A 25,783-nucleotide genomic window follows, 5' to 3' on the forward strand; every position below is an offset into this window, starting at 1 on the left:
TCTACTTTCCAATCCTGAAAGAGGGGTCTCTTCAGAACCTGACCATGCTTGTACCCTGATCTTGGATTTCCAGTCATCAGGACCATAAGAACTAAATTTTTATTGTTTATAAGCCACCCAGTCTGTGGTATTTTGTTATAGCAGCTCAAATGGACTAAGACATCTGGTTTCACGGGTTCACTGCTAGAGAAGAACTTTGCCTTAGGGTGAATCATATCTCAAGTCTCACTCATATTTGATTTAGATGATATTTATATAAGACTGTGGACTTTAGACTTTAGAGTTGATGCTGAAATGAGTTAAGAATTTTGGAAATGTTAGAATGGAATGAAAATAGTTTACATGTGAGAAGGACATGAATTTTGGAGAATGCTATGGACAGAATTGTGTCCTCTCAAAATGCATATGTTAAAGCCCAAACCCCTAGTGTGATGGTATTAGGAGATGAGACCTCTGGGAAATAAATAGGTTTAGATAAGACCATGAGCTAAGTGTGAGACCCTCATGATAGGAACAGTGCCCTTATAAGAAGAGGAAGAGAAACTATAGCTTTCTCTCTCAGCCAGGTGAGGACACAGGTAGAAGACAGCTGTCTGAAGACAGGAAGAAAGCACTCACCAGAATCCTACCATGTTGACATTCTGATCTCTGCCTTTAGAACTGTGAGAAAATACATTTCTATTGTTTAAGCAACCAATCTTAGTTGAGCCAACTAAGACAGTGTGCTACTATTAAGGAGTATGGCAAAACTGTAAGTGTAAGCATTTTCTTATCAAATCAAATTGATTGTGGCTAGTCAAGAACCATGTTTATTATTTGAACCAATCAGAATGTTCATTTGTAGAATGGTTGGGAATACTATACTTTTGAATCCAATCTTAAGATAGTGAATCAGGAAAATAAAGCACCATTCTTGTATATTAAATAAATCATAGACCTAATTACAGAATAATAAATTTCTCTTGAAAGGCAGAGGAACAAGTTGCAAAACCTTGGGAATTCATCTCTGACTAACTTACTCTGTTCATGTCAAGGTACACTCATTGTTTGGTTTTCATCTCAGTGGGCGTCTAGTTTAATCCTAAATTCTAATTATCTATCCAGCATAAAGGGATTTCTACCCAGTCTTTATACCTGAATAAATATTTTTGATGCTGGGGAACTCAACATTTCCTAGGGAAGTTTTTATTTTCACATACTGCAAATAACTATACTAAAAAGTTTTTATTGCTTCCCTTTTTCTCAAACTATAGTCCCCATGTATAATAGCTATTCTCTGTTCCTCTCACTATAACAAATGAAGCATTCTACATGAAGCACATTGACAGTAATCCGATAATAAAAACACATATTCTCAAAATATCTTAGCTAAAAGTTTACCTCAGTTATATAAATAACCAGTTCAAATTTACTAGCAAAAATTTTGATAATATGAAGTGTAACTTAATGAGTTGAAAACATGATGACTTGAAAGAAACAAGAGCTAAAGTTTAAAAAATTGCAAGAGAAAAATCTGAATGTCCTTAATTGGTAATAATTTTTTATTTGTTTTGTGGCGTGGCAGATTAAGAATGAGAAAAAAGTAATCAAATTTGATTTATTAGACATATATGGTAAATCTATGCTTTGAAAATTTAGTGCTTTCAAACTTATATACATCCATGCCACTCTCTCACTTCGTCCCAGCTTACCCTTCCCCCTCCCCATGTCAAGTCAATTCTCTACATCTGCGTGTTTATTCCTGTCCTGCCCTTAGGTTCGGGACCTAATGAAACTTAAAAGCTTTTGCACAGCATGGAAACCATAAATAAGATAAAAAGACAACCCTCAGAATGGGAGAAAATATTTGCAAATGAAGCAACTGACAAAGGATTAATCTCCAAAATTTACAAGCAGCTCAATATCAAAAAAACAAACAACTGAATCCAAAAATGGGCAGAAGACTTAAATAGACATTTCTCCAAAGAGGATATACAGATTGCCAACAAACACATGAAAGGATGCTCAACATCACTAATCATTAGAGAAACGCAAATCAAAACTACAATGAGGTTATCATCTCACACCAGTCAGAATGGCCATCATCAAAAAATCTACAAACAATAAATGCTGGAGAGAGTGTGGAGAAAAGGGAACCCTCTTGCACTGTTGGTGGGAATGTAAATTGATACAGCCACTATGGAGAACAGCATGGAGGTTCCTTAAGAAACTAAAAATAGAACTACAATATGATCCAGCAACCCCACTACTGGGCATATACCCTGGGAAAACCATAATTCAAAAAGAGTCATGTACCAAAATGTTCATTGCAGCTCTATTTACAATAGCCAGGGCATGGAAGCAATCTAAGTGTCCACTGATAGATGAATGGATAAAGGAGATGTGGCACATATATACAATGGAATATTACTCAGCTATAAAAAGAATGAAATTGAGTTATTTGTAGTGAGATGGATGGACCTAGAGTCTGTCATACAGAGTGAAGTAAGTCAGAAAGAGAAAAACAAATACTGTATGCTAACACGTATATATGGAACTACCTCCTGTTTTTACGCCAACTGCATCTCTACATATATTACATATATTCTACTTATGGCTTACTCTGTTCTTCTGCCATATGGAGTAACTTCCATTTTTGATTCTTAAACTCATTCTCATTTTCTTTCAAAATCTGGTCTTCTCTCAGTCTACTTTGGAATTTTTATTTTATCAACTTCAGTTTTATTTATTATCTATGTCATATAGTTTAGAAGTTGTTATTTTCTAATTTTTAAAAATAGTTTTCCCTTTCAACTAATTTACAAGCTATTTGAGAGGAAACAACCACTTCATTCTACAGAGGCTTTCATGCACAAAACCTGGCAAACTCTTACTTCATACCAAATATTTCGTCATGGTTTAGGAGCTAAGTAGACTATGAAGACATATAAGAAAGGAAGTGTCCTCAATGGAATGATAAGTTAAGTGGAAGAAACAGTATGTATATAACAAGATATGTGAATATGCTTGTGATAGTCTAAGCCAAATTCTTAAACATAAGCTATTAAAGATAGTAACAAAGACCAACATGCATACTGAGAAAAGAGGAATGTAAAGAACAATTCATGTTTTCTCATTTTTGCATAACAAATGGTTTAATAATGATGATGATAATAATAATAATAATGAACAACCTAGGTTCCAGTGGAAAACATAGATCTTCTCCTTTTTAAATGAAAGTTATGTAAAACACAACACCTGGGTAATTCATTATTAGTAAGGATAATAAATAAGAGAATTCTGGGGGGGGGTTATATTAAATTAAACCTATGGCATCTGTTATAATATTTAATGCTTATTTTATTATATTTACTGAGGGCAAACCTAGAACTTTTTGAAACTACATAAACTTTTCTAAGCCTATTGGTCATTATTTGCTCTATGACCTACCCACATTGATTAAAGAAACGGGAGTGTTTAACATGAAAAGAAAAAAAAGAATAAAAAACAAGATGATGATAACTGGTAGTTATGTTTTATAAAAATGAATTAGAATTATTAAATTTAGATTCCAAATATGCAAAGCTCAAATTAAAATAAAAGCCCAATTTTTTTTTTAATTGGGATATAGTTGCTTTACAATGTTGTATTAGTTTCTGCCGTACAGGGAAGTGAATCAGCTATATGTATTTTTTGTATTTCCTTCCCATTTAGGTCACCACAGAGCATTGAGTAAAATTCCCTGTGCTAGCTATACAGCAGGTTCTCATTAGTTCGTTTGTACCATTTTTCTAGATTCCACATATATGTGTTAATATATGATATTTATTTTTCTTTTTCTGACTTACTTCACTCTGTATGTCTGTTTCTAGGTCCATCCACGTCTCTACAAATGACCCAATTTTGTTCCTTTTAATGGCTGAGTAAAAAGCCCAATTTTTAATTATAAAAATGAATTTCTAATCATTGGAAGTGCCTAAAAATAGTACAATCTACGTTGTGATTTGATGAGTTTACTGACTCTGAAAACATTCAAGCAATGACACTTCTACTTATTACAATAAAATCTGAGACAATCTATAGTTGTGTGCTCTATGAGTGGTGCAGATAATAAATGGTCAAAGGAGGAAATTACAACTCTCCATTAAGGAAAGCAGAACACTTTCATTGAGCAGGTCAGAACTGATCTGAGCTTTCTTATAAATTGTTCAAAATTTATAGAAAAATTATCATATGTCAAATTTGTTGAAACTCACGATAACGCTTAGGAATTAAAGAAAGTAAAGGTGAGAGACAGACAGACACACAGATGAAGAGGGGGAGGAAAAGGAGAGATGGAGAGAGACAGACACAGAGATTCAGAGTTAGAGAGTTATCAGCTTCCAAAGGTACATAACTAGAAAGATGGAACTGAGATTTGAACACTGGTGGTCCAACACCTGAGTTCAAATCCTTAACCTTTATTCTATACTACCTACTAGGCTATATGTGTAAGATATGGTAGGTAAAAAAGAGACAAGAAAAATCAATGGTAATAAAAAGCTTAGTACAACAAAAGTAGAGCACTCCCATTGGAAAGAATTGAGAAAAATAATTGTAAATTATATTGGGGCCAGATTGCCAGTGTGTAGCAAAATGTCCTAGCACTGCAAAATGTCAAAGTTGTTCATTATGTTCAGGAGTTATGCTGCTGTATTTTGCACAGTGTGAAACATCTGGAGGTTTTTCAAGAAAAGTGTCATGTGTACTAGTTTTCCAACTGAGAGTTAACAAAGACCAACATACCATTGGGAAAACTATCTTAGACAAAGCAAAACTACATACCAGTGAGTTCTTAAATGAAAGAAGGTACAAGTTCTGCCAACGCCTCAGGTGTAAGAACAATAAGAAAACAGTATGAATCAAAAGTAGAGCAAAATGGAAATTTTGACTTCTTGAATACTAAACTGTTCTTGTCCACTGACCCTTTGCCACTTTCACTTTTCTCAGAATTGATTTTCAACTAATTTCTCATTCAAAAAGTAGCAATGCCCTTGCTTAATTCTTGGGTTCTGCATTAAAAGAGATTCTAATTCAAACTCTACTTCTAAGACATGCTAAATATGTGACTTTGGACAGGTTGAGGAACCTCTTTAACTGTGTTCTTGTTATGTTTTTATCTCCTAGATGAGGAAATGAATATAAATTATTTTTCACAGATGTGATATATGTAAAGTGCTCAGCACACATTTAACAAAATAATAATTATTTATTTTGATTCTCATTTTTCTTAAGCTCTTCAAAATTAATAAATGGTAACTGATCCATGGATAAGTTTGGTATTAAGGAAGATACGTGGACTAAAGACAAATTCTAAGACTAAGATTCCAGCCCCGAGAGTTAAACGTACTGATCAAAATACTAGTTTTCTCAAGAGAGTAGTGTCTCCTCTTCAATCATACTGTGAAAAGACCAAAGAATTTGTCTTGACAGTGTCCTCCTAAAACCTTAGCATGAATAATTTAACTTGCAACATCTCTGTGAAGTAGGTATGGAATAGAAGATATTATCCTGATGTTACAATTCAGCACGTTGAAAAAATTTACCCAAGGTTCTGGAAAAGTTAATTAGAGGTAAGGATCAGATTCAGATTTTCAGACTGCCAACCCAGTATCTTTCCACTTGGCTGGAACCTTATGATTTTGTCATGTGTGAGATCAAAACAAGATCAATGGGGATCCAGATAATCTCTGGAATTCTTGCACAATTAGAAAAGTTATGGCAGAATTTCCTTAATAGATTTCTCCCCAAAAGATAATTTGAGACTATATGTAATAACTACTAAATCAGTATTATTTAAAAATGTACTAACTCAGGAATGTCAGCCCAATGTAGGGAGATAATATTGCTTTGAGTTTAAACAGTGTAGACTCTGGAGTTAGACTGCTTGTATTTAAGTACTAAACTCTGTTGCTTTAAGGCAAATTACTTAATATGTGTAAATCTTAATGGCTGTGTTCATAAAACAGGGCTATCTACCTTATAGGATTTAATCTACCTTGAGGATTTACTTAAATGGTGAATATAAAGACCTGGACAATGAATAAGTGCTTAATACATATTAGCTATTACTCCTACATGTTATATTTATTATTGAACACATTTCTTCCAAAACAATAACTAAATTATTGTTTTAAGATATTTATTAGTCTTTGCAACCAAGTTTTAAAAATAAAATTCAAAAGACTAAACCTAGGGACTTCCCTGGTGGTCCAGTGGACTCTGCACTCCCAATGCAGGGGGCTGGGGTTCAATCCCTGGTCATGGAACTAGATCCCACATGCCACAACTAAAGAGTTCTCATGCTGCATCTAAGAAGTCCACATGCCACAATGAAGATCCCATGTGCCACAACCAAGACCCGGTGTAGCCTAAATAAATAAATAAATTTTTTTTTTTTTTTAAAAAAAGACTAAACCTAACATCAGAATTTGTGTTCCTTTTGTTGTATATTTTTTTCAATAAGGAAGATAAGCTTTTAAGACAAAGAATTAAGACTGATACACGATTTAGAAAATATACTCAAAAGATGCTTTTGGTTTCTATGGAGATATTGATGTATGACAAAGGAAGTCCAGTGTTCTAATCATATTATTTTCTCAGATATTTGGTATATTTCTCTAGTGAGTACTTGAAATCAAAATGCAACACAATAATAGAAGAAGTTTCTGGACCTTAATATGTAAGACTCTTAAAAGGAAGAACACCTATGAAGAATGATTTGTCAAACATAAAATTAGGAGAAAAGTGTAGATTTTTCATGAAATCAGAGAAAACTAAGGCATATCAGTAATGAGATCCTTTAATAATTGTTTCAGTAGAAATTTGCTTCACTTACTCATTGAGCCAAAAAAAGAAAAAAATGCAACCCAACCAATGGAGAGAATTATACCTCTATCTTTCAGATAAAATTGTCTTTAACACCTATATAAAAAAGGATATATTATGCAAGTAAATTATGGCTTCACCTTAAAGAAAAAATAAAGTTCAGCTTGTTTCATGAAAAAGGGTAGTAAGAAGCCAATAATCTTTTAGGGGAAGTGTCCTTCAGGAGCCTTGGAAGAGACTGCTCAAACTAAGATGACCCCAGAGGATTTGGAGACGATATTGGAACATGTTAACAAACCTCTAGGTGATAGGTGATTCCTAGGTGAAAGAAACATGAGAAGTATTTCTGTAGTCTAATTAACATGGGAATTCTTGAATGTGAACGTGTGAACAACCATGGAAGATTCAAGAACCTTGGTTGTTGATGTAATGAGACATTTAGAAACAATACTGGGGAGAGGTAAAACAGAAAGTTTATAATTGTACCATGCTATGATAAAAATTTCACGTAATTTATGCATGTAATTCAGTAAGCCTGCACTCCAAATGGAATCAGCAAATCTCATATGCTTGCTCATGATGATGTGTCAAAAGGGGGTGGTGGTGGTATAGCATTGTTTCTTAGAAATCTGATAACTATTTTACATAAACCATTTAATTTAAACTTCACTCATGCCCTAATAGCCAGGCTTTGTAAATCACTGACATATGCAAAAAGAAACTGGGGCCAGGGGACTGTTTCCATACATCAAGGAAGTTTAGCAGCCAAGATCCAAGATTTAGAAAGATTAGCTCTTTCTAAATCAAGGCTTAGGCTATTCCAATCTATTCATGCCTTTTTTTCCCCCCAAATGTCCTTGAAGCTTGAGAGTAAAATGAGATTATTACTGACCTAAAAAACTGAGATATAAGTATGTTTTTTAATGTTATCAAAAACATCTGTTAAAAGTTGAATAAGCAATCTGTTTTCCATATTTCAATCTTAGTAAGTGGTATGTGGTAAAGCATAAGTCTCTATAACCTGAGTGGCAAAAACAAAACAAAACAAAAAGCTCCAAAATGTAATGGAGACATAGTAAAAATATGAAAGATAAAGAAGCCTGGGTAAGCTCTTCATACATCTCTCACTAATTTGGGAACTCTGCACAGGAACAAAGAAAACACAGTGGAAAGTAAAAGCTGAGACAGACTTGAAATTGATCATAAGATCATATACTCCAATCCACACACAAATCCATTCCTCAAGATATTTGAGGAAAAAAAAACTACTCAGCTATTGGCTGACCAATAATCTACTAAGGCACTAGGGTAACTTCTAACTAACCAGTTTAAAGATAAAAATAAGAAAAAAAATGATCAGGGACATTAATACCTGTATACCCTGAGGAATAAGATTAAATAAATGCAAGTTACCAAAACAAAACAAAAAAAAACCTTTAAGACAGAAAAACTATCTGGAATTGTTACACTATGTTATCTAACAAATACAATTTTCAACAAAAACAAAAAAATTACAAGGCATACAAAGACACAGGAAAGTGTGACACATGCTCAAGAAGAAAATAGTCAGTGGAAACTCTCTAAATGGGTCCCTGTGTTGGATTTAGCAAGGAATTCAAAGATGCTTTTATAAATATGTTAAAAGACTGAAAGAAAACTACGCTTAAAAAGTTAAAGGAAAATATGATAACAGTGATTTGTCAAACAGGGGTTCCAGTAGAGAAACAAAAACTATATGAAAAAAAATTCTAGAGTTCAAGTATGTGAAAATAAAAATTTTTTAAAAAGTGACTAGACGAATTCAAAAGCAGAACAGAAATGGCAGAAGCAGGCATCAGTTAATTTGAAATATATCAATAGAAATTATCCAATATAAAGAGCAGATTGCAAAAAGATTAAATAAACAGAGATAAGTGAGATAACAAAAAGTATACCGATGAATATATAATGGATTCCCAGGGAGTGAGAGGAGAAAGAACACAAAAAAAATTGAAGCATTTCCAAATTTGATTCCATTTAACTTCAGATAGGACAAACAAAAGGATATTCATAGCTAGATCATCAATAACAAACTGCTGAAAGACAAAGAGGAAAATATCAAAGCAGTAAGAGAAAGATGATTCAACTTGTAGGTTAGCAATAATATGATTTACCACTAACTTCTCATCAGAAAAAAAAGACAGGCAGCAATGGAATGACAAAATGCTAAAAGGAAAATAAAGTCAACCAAGAATTCTATAACCAGTAAAACTGTCCTTCAAAATGAAGGAAACATACTCACTGATAAACAAAAAAGAAAAGCATTACTTGTTAGTACAGTTGTCCTCAGTATCTTAAGGAAATTGGTTCCAGAAGGCCCCATGGATACCAGAATCTTCAGATACTCAAGTCTCTTATATAAAATGGTGTAGTACAATGAATACAGTCAGACCTCTATATCTATGGGTTTTGCATCCTAGGATTCGATGAATAGGGAATCAAAATTTCAATTCACAATTGGTTGAGTCTTTGTTGGTTGAATCCTTGGATGCGAAACTCAAGGATAATGAGGGCTGACTGTACTTCTGACTCATAAAACTATAGAAACAGATTTTGAATATACAAGCAAAGCCGTGTTTCTTTTTATATCTGCTTTACTACAAATTGTACTATACACACACACACACACACACACACACACACACATATATATAGTTTAGTTATTTGTGTATAGCTATCCATCTTCAACAGAATTAATAAGTACAAAGAGCTAATTTACAACTTGACAAAGGATTTTGTGCCAAAAAGTAAATCACCTTTATTATTAAGCTCACATAATGATATTCTTTTTTTTTAATAGCAAGACGTTCTCAATGAAGAAGACAGTGTTTTTTTTTTTTAATCCTAGTATAGTAACAGTTTGTGATCTGGCAGCTGGTCTATTGACTTCACATTGAATAACACTGCCTACAAGTCCATTTATGAAACAGATATTGTATTTTAACAAATGTTAAAATTCCTTATTAGAAAAGCAGTATGAAAAATATAACAATATTTATTGATTTTTGTATGTATTTACTTCTTATTTGAACAATTATAACCTAACAAAATGGATCAAACCTGAATTTTACTTCTTCAAAATTCTTCAAATTTTTATTATTATACTCATTTCTGAATTGTACCACAAGGTAATAGTTAAATATTTGTTAGTCCAATTTTCATCTAGAAAAGTCTATTTACTTTCTAATTCATATCCTAATTACTTTCCACAATTATACAAGTTATAATAAAAATGTTCTTTCAGGCTTCCCTGGTGGCGCAGTGGTTGAGAATCTGCCTGCTAATGCAGGGGACACAGGTTCGAGCCCTAGTCTGGGAAGACCCCACATGCCGCGGAGCAACTGGGCCCGTGAGCCACAATTACTGAGCCTGCGCGTCTGGAGCCTGTGCTCCGCAACAAGAGAGGCCGCGACAGTGAGAGGCCCACGCACCGCGATGAAGAGTGGCCCCTGCTCGCCGCAACTAGAGAAAGCCCTCGCACAGAAATGAAGACCCAACACAGCAAAAATAAATAAGTAAATAAACTCCTACCCCCAATATCGTCTTAAAAAAAAAAAAAAAGTTCTTTCATGTTTTTCCTTATTTTCTTTCCAACTCATGTCTAAATATTGTGAGGTCTAATGGTTATAAGTCAGAAGATCTCTGATTACTCCATTTCCATTTGAAAAATAATGAAGAACGTAACCTCAGATTAATTTACATTTTTGCATATCTGAAAACTAAGGTCATTCTATCCAAGTAAACGAAATTTAAAGCTGAATTTTCAGTTAGAAGTTTGCTTTTTACCCATGATCAATTTATTTTTATATGTGAGCCCTCAATAAACTATAGGTCAAAGGATCTGATCTTTCACATGTTTTATCAGTGAAGGTATGAAAGTAAATACTCAACAAACCTTTCTGGGACCAGCATATCTTACTGTAATTTAACCACACATTTTTATTGGACCATAACTATAGTTCTAGCCCTACGTTCTCTCTGGGATTTCAAAGAGGAATAGTGTATGACCTCTGGCCACAAGAGGCTAGGATCAGGCTCTAATTACAGAATTTCACAATAGATAATGTGGATGTGATATTGGAGAAATATGTATAAGAAACAGTGTAAATTTAAGAATTCTACAATTGTGTAGGTGTGATCAGGTGCACACATGAATATATGGTAAATAGTAAATGTGACACAATTAGAAAACTGAATGTCATATTAAAATGTTGATTGTGTTACAGATATACTGACACTTGATGAGTTCATTAGAGAAGCTTCCAGAAAGAGGTAAGAAATGAAGAATGACAAATTTCATTGGAAACAGAATTCAATATGAAATGTTGGGTGAATTGTGAGAAAAGAAATTGGCCTGACAGCAAAGAATAAAGGCTAGTTTATAGGAGTAAACACAAAAGTTGTTTTTACATTCTACTAAACAAAAATCTAGCTGTCATAAATCTACCCCATCAATTTACCCAATTCTTACCAAATGTCAACACTTTATTAGATGGTTATTATTATTTCATTTCTGATTTCCACTTTTAAAAAATATGCAATAATCTAAAAGAGGCATGTGAAAACTGCCATCCTAGTTTCCCAAACTGGACAAGTGAAATGCTGTTTTCTGGGGATTCAGAATTTAGATAAAGAGAAACTGCTATTAGTTAACTGAGAAAGTTCAGAGTCAACGTAGGGATCAAGGGCTATGGCTGCCATTTGGCATGGGATGCGTGTTTGGTGTGGGGGGGTGGGAGGGGCAAATTAAACCATGTGCAAGTAGAACCAAAAGAGTTTGTCTGTAGAATAACAAAAATAAAATGACATACAGAGAGCTAGAATACAGAAATCAGCAGTTTTAGAGATCTTTAAAACCACAAAGAGAGACTAGGTTTTCCATTCTTTAAGATGGGTTTGTACACTTCTACTGTTTCAACTGATCTCTTCTGTGAACTGAAAGAGAGCTTATTCAAATTACTTTTTGATACTAAACTACCAATTGCCTTAATACTTTTTATTTCAAAATCTGTTTGAAATTTAAGCCTTTTATGGTTATTTTTCTAACTTACATTTTGGGGCATTTTTATGTGCTTCACACTTTGAAAAAATCTGTTGTATTTCTTAAAATGTTCTACTGTTTTTACATTTTAGAAATGCAAAGTTATTACTCAGTTTCATTTGAATACTGAGAAAACTTCACAGAGTCCGTGGACCTAGTTTGTTAAGTATTGTCACAATTTTTATTCTTATGGATAATGAATTGAGGATTTACAGTTGCACTGACCTGAAATACAGTAAAAGTAGACCAAGAGTCCCATTATTTACATGTACAAGATACAGTGGGTAACATAAAGTATGCTTAAATATAATATTTTAATATTCAGAGTTCAGATTGTCCTTAAAACATAAAAGCACCTAGGCATGGGTGGGCTCTTTCAAAGATTCAATGTTACAATAAGTAAATTGAGACTCTATGTTTGTGAAATATTACAAATTTCACTCCTTGAAACTTGCTGTTTTGAGAGTCAGTTTTCAAAACACCAACTCCCGTTCTACAGGCCATGTGAGAAGAAACAGTACAAAATTTCTTCAGTCTATCATCACAAAGTTATTTAGAACAGGTGTGTTTATAATCATAAGAAACAAAAAATCAATCTTTAATGGTAAACTCCCATTTTTACCCCAGAGGGAACATGGGGCTAGAATACAACACATAGGAATTTTGGCAGGAATAAGACTCGTTAAAGCATCTTATGCACCTCCTGTGGACATTATCTCCCTATGACACTCCAGTCCCCTGCTTTTGCTATTGTTTCAAGGCACATTATAGAGACAAAAAAAATAGGCATTTACAAGGCTACAGTGTCTCTTGTGTGGCAGCAAACTACATTATCAAGCAGCCAGGTGTACACCACATGAAGTGGTAAAATGTGATTTGTAGAAATTTGATGACAAATCTGTCTCCATAAGGCTCCATCCCAGGTTGTGCTCTCCATCTGTTCTACAGGACTTAATTTGGTTGCATCTAAAAGGAAGTAAAATATCTTCATCTTGAGATCTAAAAGGAGTAATCTAAAAATGAATTAGTTTGATAAAGGGAAAAAGGAATTTTTCACATTTACTGTTATTAAAAATTTAATAAAGCCTGTTACTTATCAAATTAATTTTAAAATGCTCCTACTTATGCTATTATAATGTAAAGCCTGACTACCATTCCAAATCAAAGCCAACCTCATTGGTTAAAGTTAATATTAGCAATATTCTCTCTAGTTGATAAATCTGTGTATTTTTGCTTAATTTTCTATCTTGCTTCTTCAATGGAAAAACAGTGAAAGTAAAATTCACTTTCAGATATTTAAGGAGATTCTTTCCTATAATATAGCATATTTTCCTGCCTTGATCATTCCATTGTGAAATTCTAACATTTTTAGAAGACTAAACTTTTTGGCTGATTGTAATAAATAGAGAATAGATGTATGAACCAAAACAAAAATCACATATATAGAAAATGAATATGAAAGAGCTAGTTATTATTCAGTGACAGTTTTGTCTTTCTGTCTTTAGATTTTTGACTGCATTTAAGGGTTAGGGCTGTTGTTTGGACCTCTTCTATTTGCTGAAAAGTGGAGTTGATCATAAGACTCACATGACCAGTGAGGTGTTCCTCCTTTACCTCCCATTCCAAATTGTATTTATAGCTTAATATTTCTTCTTCCTCAGCTTACCCATAAATAATTTATTGCACTGAGCTAAATTTTATTTTTTAAAAGCATATGAATTAATAGTTTCATACTCTGATATTCATTTACATGTATTATATGTATGGGAGATAGCTGATGAAACTCATCTGGAGTTTTTAAAATACAATTTTTCCTTAGAGGAATAAAAAAGACTCAATTTATTTTGCTTCAAAAATTAAAAACACAATACTTAATAAATATTATTACTGCCCAAGTTTTTAAATGTCATCTTAAAGACAATAATTGTATTGGGATAATAGAAATAGAAAGAAGGAAGGCAAAAGAAATGTCAGGAGAAATAGAAACTAGAGGCGCAACAAGAAGTATGGTTGTATGTCAGGGTCAAGTCAGAAGACATAAATTGTATCAATAATGTGAGCAGGGAGAATTTAATATTAAGAACTGTTAACTAATATGAGTTGATTACTAAATAAGATAAAGAAGACTTTAAGGAGCACAGAAATAGCAGATGTATAAATTTGTTCCTACCTCTAGAGCTGAGGGAAAGTGAATAAGAAAGGAACTTAAAAACTTATGATAGGGACAGACTCAAGGCTAGGATTCAGACCTCTTTGGATAAAGTATGGGAAAGGAACACTCAGACTCTTGTGGCAAGTAAACTTGCTGAAGGGTGTGGGCAACCCTCCAAGTGGCGAAGAAACTTGTGCAACTGTGTGAGCTGTAGCTGGTCCACAGCAGTGCCACTGGGTGGCAAAGAAACCCATCAGAGTGTTTGGGTTTCAGCTAGTTCACGAGGGCCTTTGAGGTTAACACTACCAGGACATTTCACCAACATTCCAACACCAACATTCTAATCTACTGTCTGTCAGACGGAAAACAGCTCATCCCCTTCATCCTGCCTTAGTTTTGCAATCTCTATCGAGTACTCTCTCTTGACAAAATTGAACATCAAAATCACTTGTCCAAAGAGTAATGTCCAGGTCTAGTATAGCAATGCAGGAGAAGAAAGGACTGATCTGCAGCTGGCAGTCAATAAATTGAAAACTGTTGCAGTCTATGCTGATGGCTATTCACATTCCATATACACCTTTATACAAATGTTTGAACTTCCATAAAACAACAAAAACAACTTCATGTTTCTACCTAACAAGATGTAGTTATTCTTTGTACAAAGGATGAAATTCTCACCCTCCCCCAAAGTGAAGGGACACAAAATCTTGACACTGGGTCCCACCACTGGCTATATTAGTTACTACTCCAATCCAGTCACCATTTCACTGAATATTTGTTACCTAAAAAAAATACAAGTTTAACTTTCAATGATTTTTATATTTAACAATAAGAGGAAAGAGAGAGATGAAAATAGGTAATATGCATATAGAAATAAATATATATACATAATAAGTAAAAAAATTATAGGCAAAGCTACCAGTCCTCACTCCTATAATTGACTATGAGGCTATATTTGATATCTGCAAATTATTCTCCTGTTACTTATTCCATATTTTATTTGCTTTCAGCCAGAACATCAGTTAGTTGGTGTTCTTTACCAGATGTGATAACTCAAACCCTTCATTTCTGCAGGATTTGAGTCCTCAATAGTTCTCCTTTCTATGGATGCTCTAGTTTTCCAATTACCTTTACTACTGTGCATAAAAGTCTTAAAAGTCCTCTGTGTTCTTATGGTGTGGAAGCAAAACCTTTATCTAGTGGTAATCAGTATTAATCACCTCAGCCATTTAGAGTAACGTTTTTCTGCATATTAGTTCAGTGGATATGGAGCTCAAATTGTGGGTGGCAAACTTGTTTTCCAATTCAATAGTACCAGTGTTGCCCTCTCACAAAGGAAGCATTCTCCCCTTAAGAATTAAGTCTATTTTACAAGTAGAGCTTAAAGTTGCCAGACAAAAGGTGAAAAGTCATTGAGTAATTTATTAGGAATAATAGTGAGAGAAGACAATCACTTGATCACTCCTTGATTTCCTGATTCCTGTATTCTGTCTAAGGGGTGAAAGAATCATACAATCATACATATCAAAGCATAAAATGCATCCTGTAAGGGAGATCCCCATCCTTTCAATATACTGTCTCCCAACTAATGCCATGCTTGAGTCTTCAGTAACCCATTGCTTTAGACCAGCCACTTTTTGGTAATGAGGTACTTGGTAAGTCCATTAATTCCATGGGCATGTTTAAAATCCTCTTGACAAAATTGAGTGCAGGAGCCAATAACTGAGGCCAGTGTATTTCTTGAACACATACTCTGGACCTCTAGACCTCCTTGAACCCCAGTTGTTTTTTTTGTTTTTTTTTAAGAACAATGGTTTTCAACAATAACCAGATAGTCAGTCTAGATCTATTTTTTCTTTTTTTTAAAAAGCATTTAAAATTTATCACCTTCAAAAATCTGTTATTCTCCTGATTTGGGGTCTGTACTATAAGATGCCCATAGTGTTTCCTTTATCATAATTAATTTGTAGTCTAAATGGTTTTGACACCTCACTTTATAAGCTCCACTTTTTGGTGTTGAGTCTTCATATGAAATAAAAATTGAAATTTGCGTATGATGGGTCTCATGCTAAGTCATATCTGACTGGCACAAGAAGTATGATTCAGTTGGCATAACCAACATACTACCAGTCCTTGGAAGACACTTGGCAGATAAAGTTACTCAATTACATCCGAATAGGGCATTCTGACCCAATAACTGAAATTAGGTCTCCAGCATTTATAATGTAAATCCTACCATACATAATAATTTTAGTTCTTCCATGACTTATAGGTGGATGGCAAGAATAATGGAACAATGTGTTGTTATATACACATACTACAGTTTATTATATTGCACATATACCTTCTTTGTTATAGCCTTTTCAATTTTCATTTCTGTTAGAAAATGTAATTTTTTGCAGGGATTCATGAAATCCTAGCTACTTAAAAGTGATGTTCTTGATTGTATCTTTCACAGAGTCCTTCTACAATAGAAATGCCATTAAAACTGTATTATTTTAAGTCTATTCCTTCAGCAACATGTCTAAATCTAGTTATTCTAATCAATAGCAATGAGAGTTGTGCACAGTAGAACTGCAAACATTCTGCTGCATGATTAAGTTCTTGTCTGGGATAGTGAAACCAGTTTTACATCGTTTTTTGTTGTTTTGTTTTTTATATAATTTATTTATTTATTTAATTTTTGGCTGCACTGGGTCTTTGTTGTTGCGCGCAGGCTTTCTCTAGTTGTGGCGAGCGGGGGCTACTCTTCATTGCGGTACGCAGGCTCCTCATTGCAGTGGCTTCTCTTGTTGCGGATCATGGGCTCTAGGCATGTGGGCTTCAGTAGTTGTGGCACATGGGCTCAGTAGTTGTGGCACACGGGATTAGTTGCTCTGCAGCATGTGGGATCTTCCAGGACCAGGGATCGAATCTGTGTCCCCTGCATTGGCAGGCAGTTTCTTAACCACTGTGCCACCAGGGACATCCTATATTGGTTTTATATCCAAGTCTGTCTTTGGTATTTTGCCTCACTAGATATTCAAAAAATATATGCAACATTATCTCATTTTTTGCTACCCTGATACTGTTTATTTATGACTTAAGTAATTTGGTTTCTTTTGCCACTGAGATACCAATTCTGTCTCAATCAGGTGACTTCTGGGTTCCCAGGCAGAGTTGCTTTACTGATGAAAGAATACAGATCTGATTCTTTATGGTATTTATACTTTGGATACACACTGAACTAGCAGCTCCAGTCAACAATCTCATAAACGTTTCCCATGACACAGTAAAGACAAGGGGAAATTTTATGGATTCCCATAAAGTGCTGAAGATGACTCAGTAGCATCTTCACTTTTAAGAAGATAATGTTGACCAGTTACAGATGTCTTGAGAGCAATGAGCAGCATTTAGGAGAATTTTTCAGATAGAACATGTCCAGGGAAAGGAGAGTTACTAAGATGTTGTAAGTAGATTTTAAGGGAGAATGAAACTTCAAGATTTAGATTTAAGTGGCTTTGTAGAGTATGCTTTTGAGCTATTGCCAGGCATTTTTACCTGCATCAAAGAAAAGTGAAAAGAAAAATATTTTCAATGATTAAACTAAAAGGAAAGGTAGAGACACATAATAAAGAGACACATACTAAAGCTCCCAAAGTATTACCCTTGTGAATATCTGGGATAAACTGAACCTAAATATTCATATGTGACTTGTTAGTCTACTGTTCAAGGAATATACACTGTGATTTCCTTACACTATAGCAAATTCATGTCTTTGGTATTTTGCCTCACTAGTGCCTTACACTAGCAAATTCATGTGGCACACTTACTCTAATTTCAGTTGCCTATTTCAGAAAAAGGGCAGCAGAAGAAACACATGGGAATATCTGTTTTTAAAAGTAGCTGTATTAATTAGTTATTGCCAAAATAAAAGAAACAAACAAAGAAAAATATGTCTTCTTATCAAACTAACTCAAGAATGAGAGCCTTACTCATGCCCTTAAAGGTTAGTTATGAGTGGCTGACCAAGGCAGGGCTCAGCTTTGCAGCTCAGTTAATTTTGAGCTGTTCCCTTGTGAATGTGAGAGTCAGCTGGGGGTCATCTACTTCAGATGGGCAGTTTTTTTTCCATGCTGCAGATCTATGGGTTCTGGTCTGCTTCCCATGTCTCTCATCCTCCTTGGATCAGCAGACCAGCCAGGGCATGCTTTTCTCATAGCAATAGCAAGAGTACAGAAGTACACACAGAACCACGCGAGGCTTCTGAACACTTAGATTCAGCTATGGCACCCTGTCAGCAATCACTACATACATGCCTTTAGTCAAAGCAGTCCACATACGGCCAAGTCTAAAGTCAAGAGGCTGAGAAAGGTACCACACCTACACTAAGACCATGCCAAGGGTAAAATCATAATTCACTTTACCTCAGTAGCCAATGTCAGAAAGGAAGAATTAGTGGCAAGTACAATGATACCTGTATCCAGAAAATGAATTAAGATTTTTCTCAATGATTTAAAAATATGACTAACAGCTCATTAGCCTTTTAAAAAAAATTACCCCAAATAGGTAACATATTTTACTTTCAGTGGTGACCAGACAATCAAAAGTCCCAGTATGTAATAAAATATTTTAATAATTCACAAATTTTGCCCTTCCTCTGCTTCAAATTTTTTTCATTAAAAGGAGAACTAAAGATAAGACACAAAATGTATCAAGTTTGCCCCTGCTGTATTTGGGTCATGATTCTTGGAACTCAAAACAATAATTTCCACCCATAATGGGGCAGAGTGTTTGCACTGCCAAGAGCACTGAATTTAGTACTTAGTCATATTACTGTCAGCTTCAATGTACAGAATTTCCAGTGTTGCAAATCACCACATCTCTATCTTCTCTTTCATTCTCACATAACCACTAATAGTATATTATTAGTGATTAATATTATCTCATAGGCTCTTCAATATGTGTCTGAAATCATAGTAAACCTTTATAGCACAACACTCTTTTTCTATTTATAAATTATTTTTCAGACCTGTGTTCAACACTTTCATTGAAAAAAGCTGTGTTAATAAAGAGGAAAACAAAAACTAAGGTGATATTTACAGTGAGCATATTCTACTGCAATGTTTGAAAATAGGCTTTATACTTTTTTCTTATGGAAACAACCTACAGTACCAGTGTAGGTAAAGGAAGGTCATTTATTCAAACTGATAACATGGCATTAATCTGCCTCTTATTTTCCTAAGTTTACAAAAACATGTTAACTTTTTGAGAATTCATCATTCATTGCTAAGTACATAAGTTATTACCAATCACCTTATTAAATAAAGTTAATGTCACTGAGCAAACTGTGGATCAACTAAGCAGAGACAGGCAAGAAAGTCCACCACAGAAAACATTCATCTCTTTACTCCCATGAGGAGACACATAATTTAGCAATGCCAGCATTGCTGGTTTGTTTGCTTGTTTTATTTTACACATAAGACCATATTTTGTCATTAAGTCTTGTAACAGAAATTCAGCTTCAGCTTCAGCTCGAGTTGAGAAAACAAGGCATTTGAATGCATTTTCTTCACTCCTTCACTATAATTATGTTGCACTTTGCAAGACTCAAGATTATAATAAGAAGATGGATGGAAGAAACAAGAGGAAAGGAGTTGGAGAGGAGAAATGTGACAAAGATGTGATAGAAAAGCACCTGGAAAAAGAGAGGTACAATTAATATTGATAAGATCATTGAAAGGCTGTTTTTCTCTCTTATCTGTGTCAAATTTGTCCTAGCCTAATTTATGAGAAGATAAGTGAAATGTTAATTCAGGTCTTTATCCCCTGTCCTCTCAGCAGCAAAGACCCCTCAGGGCTTTGTCTAGTACCTCCTGCTTCCAGGTATATCCATATTCAACACTGTATATTTAGGTTATGTATAGAAAAAGCATATGAGATTAAATCTGAGAGGACAGATAAAAAGATTGATATATCAGGCTATTATTTCAACAAAACTCTATGCTGCCCAGACATTTAATGCTAGCTCAATTGGTTCATTACAACACCATCTCCTTCTACCAAAATTTCAGGAATGTAATACTCAATATCATATTTACATTTTATGTCATTAGAAAACACATGTACTATAAATTGGGAAATATATCTATTAGAAGAATCTGTGGTAATATTATGGAAAACAGAAGAAAATGTGAATATCTGAGTCATATTAGCAGATAATGATAATAAACAGTTGCATCTGGTTTTTTTTTTTTTTTGGAACTCAGAGCAATGGCCCTTGCATTTTTTTTTTAACATCTTTATTGGAGTATAACACACACAATGCTGTGTCAGTTTCTGCTTTACAACAAAGTGAATCAGCTGTACACATACACAACATATACATACATCCCCATGTCTCCGCCCTCTTGCATCTCCCTCCCACCCTCCCTATCCCACCCCTCTAGGTGGTCACAAAGCACCGAGCTGATCTCCCTGTGCTATTCAGCTGCTTCCCACTAGCTAGCTATTTTACATTTGGTAGCATATATACGTCCATGCCACTCTCTCACTTCGTCCCAACTTACCCTTTCCCCTCCCTGTGTCCTCAAGTCCATTCTCCATGTCTGTGTCTTTATTCCTGTCCTGCTCCTAGGTTCTTCAGAATCATTTTTTTCTTTTTTTTTTAGATTCCGTATATATGTGTTAGCAAACTGTTTTTCTCTTTCTTACTTCACTCTGTATGACAGTCTCTAGGTCCATCCACCTCACTACAAATAACTCAATTTCGTTTCCTTTTATGGCTGAGTAATATTCCATTGTATATATGTGCCACATCTTCTTTATCCATTTATCTGTCGATGGATACTTAGATTGCTTCCATGTCCTGGCTATTGTAAATAGAGCTGCAATGAACATTGTGGCACATGGCTCTTTTTAAATTATGGTTTGTTGCATCTGGTTTTGATTTTTAACTTTATGATCCATTCAAGAAACACAAACACAACAAAAAAGTGAAAGAATGTGGAAAAGACTTAATGAATCCAAAACAAAACAAAATCTGCAACCTGTTTTTCACTTTTCCTGTTAACAGTCAAGATTATATTTGTCATTTTCATCACCAACTGGAATTAAAAATTTTATGGCTGGTTGATGCTTCATGGCTCTTGTCTATGTTTCTGTGGATAGGACTATTTATTTTCAAAAAGTTTTGACCCTAGAACCCATAGCATGGGTCCTGTTACTGGCCTTTGTGTGTGATGATGAAGTAATTTGAATAAACATTATTCGTAGGTTACAAAGCGAATGTATTGCCCAGAGACAGATCTTGTTCCATTATGTTCATGATCGTATTTGCAACCTTCAGCTTTCAATTTCGTGTGCACATCTGGTTGAGGCTGTAATGCATTCAATTTTTAAATTCATTTTCTGTGATAATTTATCACATAAACTCTTCTTCATTTTTACAGGTTCTTTAAGGAGACATACGATTGACTTTGTTAAAATTTATTTTATTCAAGGGTCCTCAATACCACCCATAAATCCACAAGCATCACAGTCTCTTTCCTGGCTCATGTTTAAAATTCTTGTGATTCTAATCATCTATGTCACTTTCCGCTTAATTTGTGTTGTGTCCACATGGAACTTACATATCACCTAAGTTGCCTGTGTTGTTTCAAAGTTCAAGGAGCACTGTATAGTTGAATTTAGTCATTTAATCTATTTACATTTATGTTTGTTTTACCAAAGGTCTTTGAGGTTGCATAAGAAAATATTATTTCAAGAAAATATTAAAATATATATGCATACATATGTATCTGGTTATTATTTGATGAACATTTTAATTGCAATACTGATGCAAATTAGATTAATTGCAATGAGTTAAAATTAAAATTGTAGCTTATGACTAATGTGTAAATAGTACAAATAGATGTATTTTTTAAAATAAACAAAAAACACAGCCATCAACAATTATGATTACTTCACACTTAAATGATAAGCTTAAGGAACAAGCCACATGATGAAAAAAGAATGTTATTTGTGAAAAAATAAATCACATATGTGATTTACTACAACTTAGTAGCTGGAATTTGGAAACTGTGTTTCTTTAAAACCACTGAAAGAAACAGAAGTTTCTCATGAGCTGTCAGTCAATAGACTAATTGAAAAAAATTATGTCATTTTTACTTAACTCATCTTGCTTTTGGATTTTCTACTGAGGCTAAAGTATCATACATTTTTTGGTTCCAAGTAGACAGTTTTCTTTTACATACCACTTATTGCTTATACATGAGGAGATTTGTTTTAATCCCACATCTTTAACTTCATATCTATCAATAGTGAATTGGTTAATGTTTCTAAGATGTTCATTTATTACACTATAGTCAGTCCATTTCATCCTAACAGCAATACCATTCAATTTATCACTGTCATTTCAGGCAATGTTTTATAGATGCATTTACCTGAAAAGGTGCATGTAAAACGATGTAGAATAGTGAGATTGCAAGAAATGAAAGGTCATAAGCAATATGGTAACAAACTTTTCCCTGGATTTCCTTTTCAATTTACCTTCTGTTACTCAAGTCCCATACCTGGTAAAATATTTAGAAAGAATCATGTGGCAAAGAAACTGTTATTACTTGTGGGAGGAGATTACCCCATGTCTGATAGTAGTTTGAATATCTGAACAATATCCCAATGGGTGCTTACCATGACTGCAGCATTGCCTTTACATCACCATAATAATTTTATTCTGTCACTGAATATATTTCTTTAGGTTTATCTCTAAATTACCCATCCTAAGAGCTCAGATCCTTGAATTTGATCTTCTCAGTCTGAGCAAAGAAGGAGCTGTCTAGGTTGAGAATATTGTTTTAAGCCTGTTACAGTTGAGTGTAATGCTTTATGACATTATGAATCTGTCTAGATTCAAGAAGGGTTGTAGAGTGGTTTAAAGTTAAATTATACAATCCTCTGGGCTTCCCTGGTGGCGCAGTGGTTGAGAGTCCACCTGCCAATGCAAGGGACACGGGTTCTTGCCCCAGTCCGGGAAGATCCCGCATGCCATGGAGCGGCTGGGCCCGTAAGCCATGGCCACTGAGCCTGCGCATCCGGAGCCTGTGCTCTGCAACGGGAGAGGCCACAACAGTGAGAGGCCTGCATAAGCACTCCCCCCAAAAAAATACAATCCTCTAACTTTGTTATCCTTACTCAAGACTGCTTTTACTACTATAGATTTTTTGCATTATCATCTACATTTTGTCTATTTTGCAATTTATATTTTTCCAAAAGCATACTGGAATTATAATGGGATTGCTTTGGTTCCATAAATTAATTTGGTGAGAATTGATACATTAACAATATTGAGCTTTCTAGTTTTTAGCCTTGCTACAAGTTTCAATTTATTTCATATATTTAATATGTTTTTTTAAGCCATTGGGTATATGTAAAATAATTGCTTTAAACTTCTTAACTACTAATCTCAACATCTGCTTTACCTCAGTGTTGTTTCTCTTGACTCTATTTTCCCTTCTTATAAATCTTATTTTCCCACTTCTCACATCCACCATTTTTAAAAATACTTCACTTTTTTAAGGCAGTTGTAGGTTCCTAGCAAAATTAAGAGAAAGTTATGGCAATACCCAAATGTCCACTGTCACCACCCATGCCTAGCTTCCCCCATTATCAACAACCCCCACCAGATTGGTAAATTTGTTACCCAACTCATGAACATACACTGACATGTAATAATCACCCAAAGTGCATAGTTTACACTAGAGTTTACTCTTGATGTTTTACATACTAAGGGTTGAAACACCGGTATAATGACATATTTCCAGTATTATAGTATCATACACAGTGCTTTCGCTGGCTTAAAAATCCTATGTTCTGCCTATTCATCCCTCTTCCTTCCAACCCTTGGTAATCAATAATTTTTTTACTATCTCCCTAGTTTTGCCTTTTCCAGAATGTCATATAGATGGAATCATATAGTATGTAAACTTTTCATGTTGGCTTCTTCCACTTAGATTTAAGACTCCTCCATGTCTTTTCATGGATACATAGTTCATTTTTTTAAGCAATGAATAATATTCTATTGCATAGATATACTACAGTTTATTTACTCATTTGTATACCAAAGTTCATGTCAGTTACTTCCATGTTTTTGGCAATAACGAATAAAGCTGCTATAAACATTCTATGCAGGCTTTTATGTGAACATAAGTTTTCAACTCCTTTGGATAAACATGAAAGACGGTGATTGCTGGATCATATGGTAAGAGTGTGTTTGATTTTGTAAGAAACCACTAAATGTCTTCCAGAGTAGCTATAATTTTGATTCCTACCAGCAATGAATGAATTTCTGTTGCTTCACATCCTTATAAGCAGTTGGTGTTTTCAGTGTGCTGGATTTTGGTCATTCCGGTAAGTGTATAGTAGTATTTTATTGCTATTCTAATTTGAAATTCCATGATGTAGAACATCTTTTCATATGGTTATTTGCCATTTCTGTATCTTCTTTGGTGAGGTGTCTGTTAAGGACTTTGACCCCCTATTTCAATCAAGTTGTCTGTTTCCTTACTGTAGAGTTTTAAGAGTTCTTTGTATAATTTGGATAATAGTTCTTTATCTGTGTCTTTTGCAAATATTTTTTTCCCAATCTGTCGGTTGTCTTTTCATTCTTTTAACATTGTCTTTTGCAGAGCAGAAGTTTTTAATTTTAATGAAGTCCAGCTTATCAATTATTTCTTTCATAGATCATGCATTTGGTGTTTTATTTAAAAAGTCAGCATGATACTCAAGGTCATCTAAGTTTTCATCTATGTTATCTTCTAGGAGTTTTATAGTTTTGCATTTTACATTTAGATCTGTGGTTCATTTTGAGTTAACTTTTGTGAATTGTGTAAAGTCTGTGTCTAAATTCTTTTTTTCCTTTTTCTTTTTTTGTATGTAGATATCAAGTTACTCCAGCATCATTTGTTGAAGGACTATGTTTGCTCTATTGTATTGCCTTTGCTTCTTTATCAAAGATCAGCTCATTATATTTAGCAGGGTCTACTTCCAGGCTCACTATTGTGTTCCATTGATCTGTCTTTTCTTTTGCCAATACCACACTGTTTTGATCACAGTAGCTTTATAGTATGTCTTTAATCCAGGTGATATCAGTCCTCAGACATTGTTCTACTTCAATATTTTTCTATTCCTTCAATATTGTGTTGGCTATTCTGGGTCTTTTGCCTCTCCATATAAACTTTAGAAATCAGTTTGTCAATATTCATAAAATAACTTGCTGGGATTTTGATTGGTTGCTATAGATCAAGTTGGGAAGAACTGACATCTTGACATTATTGAGTCTTCCTACCCATGAACATGCAGTGTCTCTCTATTTCTCTGATTTCATTCATTAAGAGTTTTGTGGTTTTCTTCATATAAATCTCCTATGTATTTTGTCAGATTTATATCTAAGTGTTTCATTTTGGGGGTTACTAACATAAATAGTATTGTGTTTTTAATTTCAAAATCCACTTGTTCATTGTTGATATATAGGATAATGATTGATTTTTGCATATTAACTCTGTGTCCTGAAACCTTGCTATTTTTTTGTTTTCAATTTCAGCTCTAATTATTATTTCTTTTATTCTGCTTACTTTGGATTTAATTTGCTCTTCTTTTTCTAGTTTCTTAAGGTGGGAATTTAGATGATTGACTACAGATCTTTCTGTGTTAATATATGCATTTAATAC

The sequence above is a fragment of the Phocoena phocoena genome, chromosome 4 (genome assembly GCF_963924675.1).
Source record: "Phocoena phocoena chromosome 4, mPhoPho1.1, whole genome shotgun sequence".
Classification (NCBI taxonomy): Eukaryota; Metazoa; Chordata; class Mammalia; order Artiodactyla; family Phocoenidae; genus Phocoena; species Phocoena phocoena.